Below are 15,764 nucleotides of genomic sequence, written 5' to 3'. Positions count from 1 at the left end.
AATGTCAACTCCCACAAGGAAAAAAAAAAATCCCAAGTAAGTTTTGAGCACAGGATTAAAGATTAAAGAACTGAAAAAATAACCTTGAACTCTGTGTAGTAGGCTATTATTTGTATGGTAGAGGTGTAGCAATTCTGAAACTATTTTATGTGCATTATAGGATTGAGCAAATGAGTAAATTCATTGATATTTTGGGAACTGGGGTTTTCAATGTGGAAGAAGATAAATAAAAATAAGAAACAGGCCGGGCACGGTGGCTCACACCTGTAATCCCAGCACTGGGAGAAATGAAAAGTTAAAAATAAAACTTCAAACAATAACAATGCAGCTTTGCTTCAAAAAGAAAATCTTTGAAAGACTCCATGTAGGCTATCTCTACTCCCTATCTGCCGTCTTCTTCTGAACCCGCTTCAGAGACACATTATCCCTCCTATTCCATGAAACAATTCTCCAGGTCACCAGGGATGTCAGTCTTGCTAAACTGGATCTTCAGCCACATTTGACACAGGCAACAGATAACTCCTTCCTTATCAAAATGTCGTTTCCCCTTGGCTTCTGGGACACCGCTCTTTCTGATTTTCATCCTGCCTCATTGGCTACAGTTTCTCATTCTTCTCCATCTCAGTCAATGGTACCACCATCTACCAGTTGCTCAGGCTAAAAATTCTAATTCCCCTATTTCACTCATCCTAAATCTATTCCTTCAACAGCAAGTATTATGGGCTTTACCTTCAAAATCACTGCAGATTGGACCATCTTTTTTAAAAAGTTAATTTGACCATTCCTATCACCTACACTGCCACCACCGCCCTGGTGTCAAACTGTATTCTTCCCTGGCCTGGATGACTGCAGGAGCCCCCCAACTGGTTTGTCAGCTTCCACTGTCTGTCTCCCACCAGCCAGCATGAACTTTAAAAGAGGTAAATCAAAGCAGGTTATATCTCAGTCATCAGAACCCATTATTGTTAGATAAAATAAAAACGTTTTAGCCAGGCATGGTGGTGCATATCTGTGGTCTCAGCTACATGGGAGTCTGAGGCGGGAGGATTGCTTGAGTCCAGGAGGTCAAAGTTGCAGTGGGCCACGTTTGTGCCTGGGCAATAGAGTGAGACCCCATCTGAAAAAAAAATCAGAATTTTTTTTTTTTTTTTTTTTTACTATGATCAAGAAACTGTGACTGGGCTCTGGCACACTCTTCTAGTCTCATCTGCTGCTCTCTGCCCTGCTCACTCTCTTCCAGCCTCGCCATCGTTACTGCTGTAGGTCCAGCAAGTCAGGTTAGTTTCTGCCTGGGCCTTTGCTTGCTGTTCTGCCTGGAATGCTTTCTCCCAATGAAGACATAGCTCATCCTCTCATTTCATTCAGTCCTTACTTAATTTATTTGAAAATAGCCTTCCTCCTCACCCTCTAACCTCTTGAAGTTCTTGCAGTTTTTTTCTTGCATACGACTTATCTGTACTTAAAATTATGTTATTGATGTGCTTTATTATTTATCTCCTAGACAGATACAGAACAAAGCACTGTGGCAATGGGAAGTTTTGTTTTGTTTACTCCCGAATCTCTAGAGCCTGGAATATGTTTGGCACATGGTCAGGACTCAGATATTTGTTGAATGAAGGAATGAATGCATGAATTAATATTTGCTGTATCTTAGCTAATGCCGTTTCAAATGAAGAAGACAGTTTCCAGAGAATCTTACAGCGTTAGTGCTATGTAAGGTGTTTGGTGATGCTGCTAAAGCTTCTCTGAAAGCTGACAAGTTATCAACTTTGAGTGTTTCACGTTATCACCTTTCTTTTGTATGCCCTCTGGTGGAGTGATGGTAATAAGTCTCAAGTGAGTAGAATAGATCAAGAAACTAAAATGCAAGAACCTAGATCACAAACTGGATAATTAACTTAAAAAAATAGATTTGAAAATTTTAATTTTAGTTAAGCCTCCTGAATAATTATAATAAGATTAGAAAGAAAGAAAAGAAAATGAGCCACAGATTTGAAGAGATATCTGGCTTAGGGTGAAAAAATAACCTATTGAGCACACCCAAAATGTTTGGATCTCTTAAAAGAATTCCTGCTTAAATATACTTCTGTCCCTTGAAGTATTTTAATATTTTTCCATCTTTAGTTCAAAGATCTCTTTCTCTCAATCATAGTAATAATTTCAGTGAACCTTTATTGACTTTACCATGTGTCGGTTAACGTACGCAAGTGGTGAAGCCAGTGTTCAAACTCCAGCAGTGGAGGACCAGAGTCAGTGCCCTAAATCATCATGCTTCACTACTGCCTTTGTGCGAAGGTCCCGTGGATGGTGCAGGGACCGGAGAATTTCCTTTGGAGCAATAGTTATGGACAGAAAAATGCTTGGTAAGTTCACCGTGTGTGTTCCTCAGTTCCATTTTCCAGTATGTTTATAGAGAGCCTTTTCTTCCAGAATTGCTGAAAGATGTGTTATTTTATCTTTTTTGAAATAGAAATCACATGAAATGTTTCTACGCTCAGATGCTACTGACTTGCTAAAATAATATAAAGTTTCTCTTAGTGTATATATTTAATATTTATGGCAGTAACAGCTTAATTGTTCCTCCGCTTTTGGCTTTAGCAGGGTTTGTTCATATACTGTATAGTTATTACAAAGGAAATTTAGTATACCTTACTGGGTAAGGACAAACTCCCACCGAGATGCTTATCTTACTTGCAGTAGGAACCCTCTAAAAAAGAATTCACTCAGAAGATATCATTATTCTTAGTATCTCTGCAAGTCAGAGCACTAACACTGTCTTCTTAATAGCTGCATAATGTTTCATTGTATGAATGCATCGTATCTACTCTCCTATTTATATTTTGAATTTTTTGTCATATAAACAATTGGTTAATAAATATCCTTAAACATTAATTCTTACCTATTCAAAAGTGTTGGCCAGTTGCAGTGGCTCACGCCTGTAATCCCAGTACTTTGGGAGGCTGAGGTGGCAGATCTCTTGAGCCCAGGAGTTCAAGACCAGCCTGGGCAACATGGTGAAACCCCATCTCTACAAAAAAAATACAAAAATTAGCCAGGCATGATGGTATACGCCTGTAGTCCCAGCTACTTGGAAGGCTGGGGTAGGAAGATTGATTGAGCCCAGGAGGCAGAGGTTGCAGTGAACTATGATCATCCACTGCACTCCAGCCTGGGTGACAGAGGAGACCTTGTCTTAAAAAAAGAAAGAAAGGAAAAAAAAAGTATAAAGTACTCTTTTGAGAAGCCATGCTGTTTCTACTCTCTTACTTTTAGCTTGTCATGAATTTTCAGCTGTGGAGAAATTGATGAAATCTGCTTTCTCTATGGAACAGATTCTATCAATTTCTCTATAGCTGAAAAAAGAATACTACTTTGGGAGGGACAAGATGAGGACGATGGCCCCTATGCTCAAAGAGCTAATAATCACTAGGCTCTTATATAGGATTTTTAATTTTTTTTTTAATGGCAACACTTAGCAATGGTTTGACTCAGTTTTCTTCTCCTTATTTTTATATTCAGTTTTTTAACTAAACATCTTTACCCAGAGATTGTTTAAAATATGAAAATTGGTCATTAACTACTTGGTAATGTGAAATCAAAAACCCAGTAAGGCAGCTTAAGCTGAATGAGGTTTTATGTCTAATTGGCATGTGACGTAAATTATATACATTGTGTTTAGGATAGTTAAAAAGGCTTACGGTGGCTAGTTTTTATAAGGAAATAATTTAAGACATTCTAGAATTCTGCAAATTAAATTATGTATGTATGTATGTATGTATGTACTTTTTGAGACAGAGTCTCTCTCTGTCACCCAGACTGGAGTGCAGTGGTACGATCATGGCTTACTACAGCTTTGACTTCCCAGGCTCAAGCAATCCTCCCATCTCAGCCTCTCAAGTAGCTGGGACTATAGGTGCATGCCACTGTGCCGGCGAAATTGTGTATTTAAATGGAACATGGTAGGCAGTTAATTACTTGAGGAAATTGAAATTTGTCAACAAGAGATCTTAGTTATCTGCATTACGTGTTAAATGGGCTCTAGGGAAGCTGTTGAGAGGTTAAAAAAAAAAAACCACCCTGAAAAATGTGATCTCCTTGCCATGTGGTCTAAAAAACAAAAAAACTTAGTATTTAAAAATTTTAAACTTAGATATTAGTTTTCATGGTTTGTGTTAACCTTACTATGGGAATTAAAATTTATGAACAAGAGATTTCATTTGGTTCATTAATTATTGAATATATCACCAGGGAAACTCTTTGGGGGGAAAAATGAAAAAACCACAGACTCCTCCTTGCTGTAAGACATGAAGAAGATAGAGATAGGTTAGTATGTAAATTTCATTCATGTTTATGTGTTGACTCACCTTTTAATGCAAAAAAATCTTTGCAAAGGTTTTAGAAATGATGACTAGACAGATTATGAGAGGATACTGAAGAATCGGGGGGATTGTGTGTTCTCTTAAGGCGTTTAAGAGCAGTCTTGGTATATGTGATAGAGAGTATTGTAGGATAAAAACATCAATAGGAAAATCAGCAGTAGAACAAAACTAAATGTGACTATATGTAACAAAAAATGAATATTCTATTCAAACTGCATGGTAGAGATAAGACCCTTTGAATGATAGATTCTGAGAGCATTAGTGGTAGGGGTAGAGAATTGGGGATGGGATGGAATCCCAAATAACTTGAGTTATTAATTAGCTGCTAATCTAAACCTGAGACAGTAATTGTATAATATTTTGGTAAATGAAGTGTGATCCTGAGGTAGCAGAGATGGATATCTGCTCATCTCAGAACAGTATCATCGTAAGTACACTTATTTGTTAACTAAAACCTCTAAAATTTTATCTTATAGGTAGGCATTATGGCTTTGTTAAGAAAAATGAAATCTACAGTGAAAGACACTGGATGCTGTATTCTATTTCTACTTATTATTGGTAACTTTAAGATATTTTACCTTTTTTTTGAGACGTCTCACTCAGTCACCCAGGCTGGAGTAAAATGGTGAGATCTCGGCTCACTGCAACCTCTTTCTCTCAGGCTCAAAAGATTCTCATGCCTCAGCCTCCCAAGTAGCTGGCATTACAGGTGTGCACCACCACACCTGGCTAATTTTTGTATTTTTAGTAGAGATGGGGTTTCACCATGTTGGCCAGGCTAGTCTCGAACTCCTGACCTCAGGTGATCCAACTGCCTCAGCCTCTCAAAGTGCTGGGATTACAGGCATGAGCCACCGTGCTCAGCCATAAGATGTTTTACTTTTATTAAAACTATGAACATAAGGAATTGTAGCTACCTTTCCATGGCTATGGTAATTGCACAAGTTACATTTTGTCCTATGAAGCAGAGTTAGCAAATAAGCTAGATGGTGATGCTTGTGAGGCACTCATAAACATTTGTTGGATGAAAATCTGATATCCCCAGTTGTCATATTCTAACCCTTTAATGGTGGGATTGATTTTTAAAATTTTTGTATGTAACCAAAAATAATATATAACCAAGTCTGGTAAATTTAAAGGGTTGTTTCTGGTAAAACAAAAGCAAGTTATGTGACTTTAAAGTGATACAAAACTGCCAGGTATGGTGGATCACACAGCTGCTCAGGAGGCTGAGGTGGGAAGACAGCCTGAGCTCAGGATGTCAAGACAAGCCTAGACAACATAGTAAGGACCCCATCTCTAAAATTTTTTTTTTTTAATTAGCTTGGCATGATGGTGCATACCTGTAGTTCCAGCAACTTGGTAGGCTGAGGTCGGAGATAATTTGAACCACTGGGTTCAAGGCTGCAGTGGTGAGCAAGGATGGCAGTGCCACTGTGCTTTAACCTGGGCAACAGAACAAGACCCCATCTCTTAAAAAAAAAAAAGTGACATAGGACTGTGTGACTTGGTAACGCAGAGATAACTACATGTGGTTGTATAAAAAAAATCCAAGAGATGATAATGCTTGAGTGGGTCATGTGAGAAAAGACAGGCTAAATGTATGATTTTAAATTTACATGATCATAATTTATGTTTCTAATGTTTAGTTCACAAAATCTTAGAGTACTAAAACCAAGAGGCTCCTCTTAAAGAAGGTAGTTTTAGGACTAAGTAAAAGGAAATGTCCTGCTATTTTACAGAGCTGACAGTAAATTTACAGAACTTGTTACTTTAAGAAGTAGTACAGGTGAAAATATAAGCATACTAAAAATGGGTTCAGTGAATTCATGGACAATAGTTTCAAAACGTATTGTGTAAAATTTAAGAGAAATCCTTAGTGTGTTGAGTTCAGCCACATTCTCATAAACATTTGGTTTCAATGATGTAATACTTTAAATACAAGTTCTGTCATAGCATTTACACTCTAATATGATTATAGTGATGAGCCCCATAACGATGTTTCAGTCGGCCAGGCTTGGTGGCTCACGCCTGTAATCCCAGCACTTTGGGAGGCCGAGACAGGTGGATCACCTGAGGTCAGGAGTTCGAGACCAGCCTGACCAACATGGTGAAACCCCGTCTCTACTAAAATACAAAATTAGCCAGGCGTGGTGGCGGGCACCTGTAATCTCAGCTACTCAGAAGGCTGAGGCAGGAGAATCGCTTGAACCCAGGAGGCGGAGTTTGCAGTGAGCTGAGATCATGTGCCACTCAGCCTGGGCAACAAGAGTGAAACTCCGTCTCAAAAAAAAAAAAAAAAAGATGTTTCAGGCAATGAGTGGACTGTATATAGGGTGATGGTCCCATAAGACAATAATATCTTTTTTTTTTTTTTTTTTTTTTTTTGAGACGGAGTCTCACTCTGTCACCCAGGCTGGAGTGCAGTAGTGTGATTTTGGCTCACTGCAACCTCTGCCTCCTGGGTTCAAACGATTCTCCTGCCTCAGCTCCCAAGTAGCTGGGATTACAGGTGCCGGCCACCCAGCCTGGCTAATTTTTGTTTGTTTTTGTATTTTTAGTAGAGACAGGATTTCACCATGTTGGCCAGGCTGGTCTCAAACTCCTGACCTCACGTGGTCCACCTGCCTTGGCCTCCCAAAGTGCTGGAATTACAGGCATGAGCCACCATGCCTGGCTTTACCATGTTTTTACTGTCTTTTCTATATTTAGGTATGTTTAGATACACAAATATTTACCATGATGTTAAAATTGCCTGCAGTATTGAGTATGTAGTACAGGTTAGTAGCCCAGGAGCAATAGGCTATATACTATACAGCCTAGGTGTATAGTAGGCAATACCATCTAGGTGTGTGTGAGGACACCCTATGATGTTTGCACAGTGATGAAATTGCCTAAGGACGTGTTTCTCAGAGCATATTCCCATCGTTAAGTGATGCATGGCTGTATTGTTACTTACCTGTTTTTCCAATGGATGAATGTTTCTGATGGGGTGTGTTTCTGTGCCTAGCACAGGGTAGCTGTTAAATACATGTTTGTTGAGTGGAAGAAGGAATCACATGATGATTTAGATTGACAGTAGATCGGAATAATACTCATTTCTTATGTGCTTTTAGGAGTATAGGTGAAAATAATAGGAACAATGCAGAAGAAAATCATTTTGAAAACTTACCCAAAATGTTGACTGGAAAAGAGTTTAAACTTATTCATTTAAAGCTGCTACTGTATCTTTCTCTCTCTCTCTCTCTCTATATATATATACACACACACACACACAGATATATATACATATATACACAGATATACATATATACACATAAATACATATATACATATATACACATATATATAGCAATTTTAAAAAAATGCACTGAAAGAATAGAAACATATCAACACTATACTTAAGACATGTACTCTGCATTAGGTTTTAATTCCATGAATTCCTATTCATTTTTTATTTTTATGCATGAAATTTTACTGGGTATTGGAATTTACCATCCCTGTTTAGATTCTGCATTGATGACATATCCTGTTCAATGTCATAACCCCTAATTATTAACCGTGTTCACCCCAAATGGATCCATTTATGATACATGGAGAAAGAACTTGTTTTTCTTCTTGGTCAATTTGTGCCTATATCGACTGATCACATTGTTCAGAAAACGTAATCACAAGTTCTTTAAAAAAAAGTAATAAAACATGTAAAAGTCAGCTGGCATTTCAGAATCTAAGTCCCTTTTTAATTCCCAAAGTACATGAAACACTATTTTCTCGGTATTTTCTCATGTACTTTGCTACTTTAACAAAGATTAATTCATTTAAGTCTTAATTTTAAAAAAAAAAGTCTCAAGTGTCTCTTTTTTTAGGTAGCATGAACATTTCAAGATAAAAGAAGACAGCTTGGTTCCTAACTAAGCCTGTCCTTCCGGACCTTGGTATTTATTTCATTCTTATATTTCTTTAAGAGTAAAGTAAGACCAAAGGAGGTATAGCTGCCCCCCAAAAATCACAGTTCTGTTTGATGCATTGTTTCTCTCAAGGAAAGAGAAGATAACACCTGAAATATGTCAAGGAATTAATTGTTAATGATTTCTGTGTACAAATATTTTAAGTTGGGAGTGTTGAGAAAATTGCAATTATATAGGAACTTCTTTTCCCTTTCTGAAGCCATTCTTTAGAAAAAAATTCAAAATCTTATCACAATTCATATATGAGAAGTTATTTTGCTTTAAAATGAATTAAGAACAAGGATAATTTTTTGAAATCTATATTCCTTTTAATGTGTAAATCAAAGAAAACATCTGAGGCAAGTCTCAATCACTTTGTGAGGTTTATTTGCCAAAGTTAAGGATGTGTGCCTGGGAGGCAGGTCTATGCCTTTCTCTGAAGATGATTTTGAGGGCTTCAGTATTTAAAGGAGAAAGGGCAGGATATTGGGAAATACACAATTTTCATGTGAGAAATCAGTAGGGGAAAATATTCCATGCCTTTGAATCAGCGAATCTGTATTTTTACATAAGACAGCATAGACAAATAGAGCAGAAGAAGCAGTGAGATATACATTTGTCTCAGGTAAATGGAGGGATGATTTTGAGTTCTGTCCTATGTCCCCACACCTGTGAAGATAAGCTATCAGTTCACATTGCCATGGTGAGCTTCAACAGAACTGCTTTAGGGTAGAGATCTCAGGGCCCACAAGGATTTCCTCGTGGGCAAAGTGTGAGGGAGGTGTGTAGCTTTTCATCTTTGTAGCCATCTTATTTAGGAGCCAAAATGGGAGGCAGGTTTGCATGACCCAGCTTGACTTTTCCTTTAGGCTTAGTGAGTCTGGGGTTCCAAGATTTATTTTCCTTTCACAGATGTCTTTATGTGTAAGTATTTAGATGTTTTATCTGATCAGGAAGATTATATAAGTGCCAGTTTAGTGATTTTTAGGAAGTGATTACTGCATGAACACAAGTTCTTGAACTTACCTCCAATCACACGATCTTAAACTGCTTGTGTAAATAAGAGCTTAGACCAGTGGCTCTCAAACTCTAGAGAGCTTCAGACTTACCGTGAAGACTTGCTAAAACACAGATTGCTGGGCTCTACCCTCAAGGTTTCCGAGTCTGTAGTCCTGGGAAGGGATTTATAAATTTGCATTTCTAACAGGTTTCTACGTGATGCTGATGCTGCTGGTCCCCACACTCTGAGAACCACAGATTGAAACTGTTTGGTTAAATTAGTGGTTATCAACCCTGGTTCTGCCCTTACACACTTGAAGAGTCAAGGCCTTAGGGTGGGGGATGGGCCATAGAGTCAGGTGCTGCTAATGCGGTGGGGCAAGTATTTAAATCTTCAGGATGTGGATGTAGTTTGAGAAAGCCCTTCAAATAACTGGTTGTTTTCTTCTATTCTCTGTCCCCCTTTGAAACCACTCTCCTCTACCCCTCAATAGGAGAGTCCTGGTGCAAATTAAACAGTGCTCATGGATTTAGTCCTCTCCCAGAAAATAAAACACAGCCTTTATCAACAGTTGCCCCAATGCTTCTTAAGGAGTTCAGTAGAGGAAGAAGTAGTTAAATTGCAGCATAAGGCCAAGAAAGGACTTCCTTCTGGTCATTTCTTTTTCCATTTTTGTTTAGAGCACTATACTATTAGATCTGTCAAGTAATCACTGTAGATATTAGCCTGAGTAGTGTTCATGGCTATAGCTTCTTCATATATTTCCCTTGCTGGGCCAAATTGACTTAAATTTCCCAAGACATTAAAAAATGTGTATTATTTAATTCCCAGAACAATCCCATGGGGGTAGAGATCCCCACTGCACAGATGAAGGAATGGAGACTTAGAGTAGTTAAAGAATTTCCGGGGTCACACTGTAAGTAGTCATCTCTGGCTCCATTAGGTTGTGTGAACTTGGCTAAGGTCCATAACCTCCATGTGTAAAGTTTCCTTGTCTGTGGAATGAGAATGATACTGGTACCTACTTTCTGAGGTTGTTTTGAGAACTAAATAGTTACTACACAGAGTTGTGTACATACACGTAATAAATGCTCAATAAATATTATCTCTTGGTTGGCTAACTCCTAGTTAGTACTTTTTAAGTTCAGGGGTAATCCTGCCTTTTCTTTTTCTTTTTCTTTTTTTTTGAGATGAGGTCTCACTCTGTTGCCCAGGCTAGAGTGCAGTGGCACAATCGTAGCTCACTGCAGCCTGGACCTCCAGGGCTCGAGTGATCTTCCCGCCTCGACCTCCCAAAGCACTGGGATTGCAGGCAGATGCCACCACACCTGGGTAATTTTTTAATTTTTTTTTTTTTTTGTAGAGATGGATACCTGCCATGTAGCCCAGGCTGGTCTTGAACTCCTGGCCTCAAGTGATCTGCCCACCTCAGCCTCCCAAAGTGCTGGGATTATGGGCATGAGCCACTGCGCCTGGCCTGTCCTGCCTTTGTGCCAGGCAGTCCTCATGTGTATTACAGGTCAGTCTCTTAACAATTTAAAAACACCAAATACTCTTGAAAACTACAGGTTTTTTTTTTTTCCTTTTCATAAATAATTTAGTGGCAAAACCTTATACGACCTGAACTCATTTGGTGGCACAGTGTGACCTAAACTATAATAACATGAAGCTATTGCTTAGTCTGTTTTTGTTTTTTTGAGACAGACTTGCTCTGTTGCCAATCAGGAGTGCAGTTGTGCAGTCTTTCGCTCACTGCAACCTCCGCCTCCCAGGTTCAAGTGATTCTTATGAATCACTTCCCAAGTAGCTGGGACTACAGGCTCATGCCACCATGCCCGGCTGATTTTTGTATTTTTAGTAGAGATGGGGTTTCACCATGTTGGCCAGGCTGGTCTCGAACTCCTGGCCTCAAGTGATCCGCCTGCCTCGGCCTCCTAAAGTGCTGGGGTTATAGGTTCTTAGTCTGTTTTTTTCCTACCTCGTATGAACATGCTTTACATTTTGCTTCAGAAATTTTAATTCTTGACTCTGTGGGTGCTGCTCTGGGGTCTGGTTGTGGTGTTATGCCAATACAATGAACATACCTTTCTAAAACCTGGAAACTTCCAAATTCTGAAATATATCTGGCCCTAGGGTTTAGGGTAATGGATTATGGGCCTGTGTGTGTATGTATTTATATGTCTGTCTTCCCTTTTAGACTGTAAACTCCTTGAGACCTGGGCCTAAGTTTTATTCATATGTAACCCCAGTTCCTGGCACATTGAGTAAATATTTGGTGAGAGAATAAACCCTACCAGGACATAACAGTTAGGTGAAGGGAAATAGACTGGAGAGCAGTGCCTTATTTATTTCCTGGAACACAAAACAGCCTGCCTTCAGTTCACAAGAAGTTGAATTGTTTTACTTTAGGGGTACTTAAAAATGCTCAATATAATGAGTAACTTGGTAGCAAAACAAAAAACAAGATAAAAAACCAAAAGTTAATGCCATATGCTACAGTTTCAGCATCTGCAACTTCTATTTTCCTCTCTTATCCACTTGCCCCATGCAGCTGTACGGTTTTGACTAACTTCCTGAGAAAGAAAGCCATGTGGAGATGTCTGTGTATGGAATACTTGGGGTGGGTGGGCATGCGTGTTTTAAAATTTCTTGGTTAAAAAAAAATCATAAAAGCTTTAAATATTGTACCTGATTCATTATGGTTTTTAGAAATTATCAAGCGTAAGAAATATAAATTTGTATTGCAAAAAGAAAAGTAGAATACTAGAAAATTTGTAACGAATTAAAAATTATGAATAGACTTTTAGAGAAGCAAAAGTAGTTTGTACTTACATTTTTTTTTTATTTTATTTTATTTTATTTTATTTTATTTTGAGATGGAGTTTCACTCTCATTGCCCAGGCTGGAGTGCAATGGCATGATCTCGGCCCACTGCAACCTCTGCCTCCTGGATTCAAGTGATTCTCCTGCCTCAGCCTCTCGAGTAGCTGGGGGATTATAGGCATGCACCTGGCTAATTTTGTATTTTTAGTAGAGACGGGGTTTCTCCATGTTGGTCAGGCTGGTCTCGAACTCCCTACCTCAGGTGATCTGCCTGCCTTGGCCTCCCAAAGTGCTGGGATTACAGGCCTGAGCCACTGTATCCGGCCTATCCTTACATTTTTAAAGTGCAATTTAAAATGACATTTTTTATGGCTTATATGAGCTTTCATGATCGGTATGAAACTTAGTAGCTAAGAAATACTTGTATTTTCTTTTCTTGTACAGATTAAAATGTGTTCACTAACACAGCAGTATAATTGTACAGCCTGCATAATGCCTTGCTTCAGTAAAAGTTCTGTGGACATTCTAAGGCATGGAGTGAGAAGGCCATTCGAATTATGCAAGTGTATTTTTTTCCATTTTATTTAACAAATTGGCTTGGATACAATGGCTCATTAGTATCTTTTGATATTTGTAACTGGTACAGCTGAACTCTTAAAAGATAACTGATATGCTGCTTTCTGCTCAACAATGCTTTCACTATGTGATAGTTATTTAAAATGTGTTAAATGAATCAAATATTCATGTTGAAACAGTGCTTAGTCAAGAAGTTATGGTAACAAAATAAGAGCACTGTGTTTATGAAACAATTTCTATTTAATTATTAGTTTAAAATTGCCTTAGCGATGTTAATGCCACTTTGAAGATTGTGATAGGCAGCTCCAATGTGATCTTGAGCAAAAATCACTATTGGTTGAAATTCTTTGGTGATTACATTGTCCCCTTCTGATTTTTTTTTGCAAAAGAAAGGGATGGTGTGTGTATCTCATATTCCTCTTTAGCTTTGCTTCCTCCCAAGAGGAAAGTTTCTTAACTAGCTTGATGTAGATAGAACCCTGGGACACATAAATCAATATTTAAATGAATGGAGGAGAAGGACCCACAAAGGTAAAAAGAAGGAATAATTAAGTACAAGTATAATCAGAGAAGTATGGGTTCATGAAAGCCTTAGGAATAAAGTTTCAACAAGGAGGGAGGATCATTAGATTGAGCAAAGAGGTCTTAAGATGCCTTTTGAAAAGAGGCCGTATGGCAGAGTGGTAAACAGCCTGGGTTTCAGAGTCATATGCTTGGATTCAAATCTGAACTCTACCTCTGATCTTAAGCAAGTTATTTAACCTGCCTAAGCTTCATTTTCTTTTTTCTTTATTTTTATTTTATTCCATTTCATTTATTTTATTGCTCCCAGTGAACTTCAGGTACAAGAGTTGGATAAATTATAAATGTACTCACCTTTGATTCCTATAGCACTCACTTTTATATATTTATGTTTGCTTGCTTATTTTATTTATTTATTTTTAAGAGACAGGGTCTCATTCTGCTGCCCAGGCTAGAGTACAGTGGTGCAGGCATAGCTCACTGCAGCCTTGAACTCCTGGGTTCAAGCGATCCTCTTTCCTCGGCCTTTGGAGTTGCTGGGACTACAGGCATCCACCACTCCACTGCATCCAGCTTGTGTGCATTCTTTTTTTCTTTTCTTTCTTTTTTATCTTTTTTTCTTTTCTTTCTTTCTTTTTTTTTTTTTTTTTTTTTTAATGAGACAGAATCTTGCTCTGTTGCCCAGGCTGGAGTGGAGTGGTGTGATCTCAGCTCACTGCAACCTCTGCCTCTGAGGTTCAAGCAATTCTCATGCCCCAGCCTCCTGAGTATCTGGGACTACAGGCACATACCACCACATCTGGCTCACTTTTGTATTTTTAGTAGAGACAGGGTTTCACCACATTGGCTAGGTTGGTCTCAAACTCCTGGCCTCAAGTGATCTTCCCACCTCGGCCTCTCAAAGCTCTGAGATTACAGGTGTGAGCCACTGCGCCTGGCCCATTGTGTGCATTCTTAAGCAATGTATCATTTAGTTGTAGTTGTTTTTTGAATTTTATAAAAGGGATATGATGCCAATGTGTGTCTTCTGGAATTTGCTTTTTTTTCCTCCCAATATTATTTTAAAGATTCATCTATGTTGCATGTAACTAGTTCATTTGTTTTCACTGCTGTATAATAATTCACTGTGAAAACACTACAGTGATCAGTTCTCCTGTCAGTGGGCATTGGTGTTCCAGTTTATTGTTATTATAAGTAGTGCTGTATGAACACTGTTCAATCCTGTGCACATGTACTATAGATTCCTTAGGGCTTATATATCCAGAAGCAGAATTGAATTGTCAGGTTGAAAGATATGTGTCGTCACCTTTGTTAGATGTTGCCAAATTGCTTCCCCAAGAGTTGTCCCATTGAATATGTCCCGTTTCTACAACCTTGCCAACCGTTGGTTGAGACATAAAATGTTATTTAATAGGCATGAAATTCTATCTTATTTTAATTTGCATTTCCCTGATTCCTGAGGTTGAGTGTCTTTCATTTGTATGTGGTCCTCTGAAGCTTTTCCTGCTGTGGTTTGCCAGTTCGTATCTTTGCACATTTTCCTGTTGGATTGTTAGTCTTTTTAATGATTCATTTGAAATAATTACTTGAAAAATTCTAGATGCTAATTCATTATTTGAATTTTAGCTTACAACTATCTTTTCTCAGTCTGTGACTTTTTTTTTTTTTTTTTGGTGTTTTGTTCTTTTGAGGTATCTATGTTCTCATCATAGATACCTTGTGTTTACCCAACTGAAGCTGCTTGCTTTTTTTTTTTCCACCGTTAGAGACAGGATCTCTTTTTAAAATGTTTCCCAGGTTTGAGTGCAGTGGTGTGATTGTAGCTCACTGCAGCTTCAAATTCCTGTGCTTAAGCGATCCCCCCACTCAGCCTCCTGAGTGGCTGAGACTAGAAGTGTGGACCACCATGCCCAGCTGGAAGCTGCTAGCTCTTATAGTTGATCTTTTCTCATCTCCCCAGTTCTCTCATATATAGGAATAATTATAAAAATTGTCAGCAGTGGATGTGTCTGTGTGGTGGGGGTGGAGGGTACAGCTGGTCATTGAACTGTTGGTAAGCCTTTGGGGAGATTCTTCTCCCCTATGTTGAAAGCTTTTGGGTTTTGTTTTTTTGTTTTTTTTGTTTTTTTTTAAATAGCATGCTTGATGCCTCTTTGTCTTCATCTTTGGGGTTCATTTATCAGATCTGTGTTATAGGGAGAAGTCCCACTCAATTTTCTGTTTTGTCTATAACTAGTGTAGATGAAAAACTTTCTGTCTGTAATCACTTCGTGTTTTTATCATTATTTCAGGAAAAGTCTGATCAGTGAGAAATGATTTTTTTGGTTTACTCCCTTCTCACATTGGGCTCTTGATTATTTTAAACTTTAAGGAACACTGAATTAATTGATGCTGCAGTTAGTCCGCCTGGCTAAGACCCAATGGAGGATTTCTTCAGTAGTGGGTGACTGCCTTGCCAATTTCCACCCCCCACCCCCACTTTCCATATTTTTCTTTTCCTCACATCATAAAGCTTCA

General features: G+C 38.4%; 1 protein-coding gene across 3 annotated transcripts in view; it reads left to right on the top strand.

Moving 5' to 3' along the window:
* The window catches only part of GNB4 (G protein subunit beta 4), a 55,597-nt gene that overhangs the window by 3,412 nt on the left and 36,421 nt on the right, over positions 1-15,764 (top strand). The window contains exon 2 of one of the 3 annotated variants that reach the window (XM_054553029.2): positions 10,690-10,845. The exons of the other annotated variants lie outside the window; for them this stretch is intronic. The gene's annotated coding sequence lies outside the window, so the exon portion shown is untranslated. The remainder of the gene's footprint in view (positions 1-10,689; positions 10,846-15,764) is intronic. 3 annotated transcript variants of the gene reach the window in all.

The sequence above is a fragment of the Pongo abelii genome, chromosome 2 (assembly GCF_028885655.2).
Source record: "Pongo abelii isolate AG06213 chromosome 2, NHGRI_mPonAbe1-v2.0_pri, whole genome shotgun sequence".
Classification (NCBI taxonomy): Eukaryota; Metazoa; Chordata; class Mammalia; order Primates; family Hominidae; genus Pongo; species Pongo abelii.
Note: the sequence above shows the minus strand (reverse complement) of the source record. Positions and strands in the feature narration are given on the sequence as shown.